Source organism: Otolemur garnettii, unplaced genomic scaffold, assembly GCF_000181295.1.
Source record: "Otolemur garnettii isolate 467f Iridium unplaced genomic scaffold, OtoGar3 scaffold00140, whole genome shotgun sequence".
Lineage (NCBI taxonomy): Eukaryota > Metazoa > Chordata > Mammalia > Primates > Galagidae > Otolemur > Otolemur garnettii.
In genome coordinates this window covers 2,183,619-2,184,707 of record NW_003852535.1, presented here as the reverse complement: position 1 = coordinate 2,184,707, position 1,089 = coordinate 2,183,619, and the positions used below count along the sequence as shown (strand labels likewise).

At 47.9% G+C, this 1,089-nt stretch overlaps 1 protein-coding gene across 1 annotated transcript in view; it reads right to left on the bottom strand.

Annotated features, from left to right (window-relative positions):
- The window catches only part of POLA2 (DNA polymerase alpha 2, accessory subunit), a 36,801-nt gene that overhangs the window by 3,358 nt on the left and 32,354 nt on the right, over window positions 1-1,089 (bottom strand). The window lies entirely within an intron of this gene.

Genomic DNA, 1,089 nt, shown 5'->3' with positions numbered 1-1,089 from the left:
CTCAGCCTCCCAAGTAGCTGGGACCACAGGCGCCCGCCACAACGCCCGGCTATTTTTGGTTGCAGCCATCATTGTTGTTTGGTGGGCCTGGGCTGGATTCGAACCCGCCACCTTGGGTGTACGTGGCTGGCGCCTTAGCCACTTGAACCACAGGTGCTGAGTTGTAACAGGCATCTTGTAGTCTCAGCTACTTGGGAGGCTGAGGCAAGAGAATTGCTTAAGCTCAAGAGTTTGAGGTTGCTGTGAGTGTGATGCCACAGCACTCTACCAAGGGTGACAAAATGAGACTCTGTCTCTATAAAAAAAAAAGATCAAGGAAGGCCATTAGCCAGTACCATATTATGTAAGAGTACATAAAATTTGCACCACCACAAGGCAAGCATGTAACTGGGCTGACCCCACATCTCAAAGCTCAGCCAAAGAGCACACACCCATCTTGCTTAACACATGCTTTGCTTCACATACTCTTTGGCAAGGAGGATTGAAGAACTGCTGAACCTACACTTGACAGATTTGGCAGCATCAGATTCTCTGCAGAGCTATACACAATTTTGGTAACAAAAAAATTCCTTTAGAGTAAATTCACAGTTTACTTACACTTTTTTTTTTGAGACAGAATCTCATTTGGTCACCCTTGGTAGAGGGCTATGGTGTCACAACTCATAGCAACCTCAAACTTTTGGGCTCAAATGATCTTGCCTCAGCTTCCCAAGTAGCTGGGACTAGAGGCGTCCACCACAATGCCCAGCTACGTTTATAGATGAGGTCTTGCTCAAATTTGTTTCAAACTTGTGAGCTTAAGCAATTCACCTGCTTTAGCCTCTCAGAATGCTGGGATTATAGGCATGAGCCACCGCGCCTGGCCTCCACTTACACATTTTTTTTTTTTTTTTTTTTGAGACAGAGCCTTGAGCTGTCGCCCTGGGCAGAGTGCCGTGGCCTCACAACTCACAGCAACCTCCAACTCCTGGGCTCAAGCGAGTCTCCTGCCTCTGCCTCCCAAGTAGCTGGGACTATAGGTGCCTACCATAACGCCTGGCTATTTTTTGGTTGCAGCTGTCATTGTTGTTTTTGGCGGGCCTGGGCTGG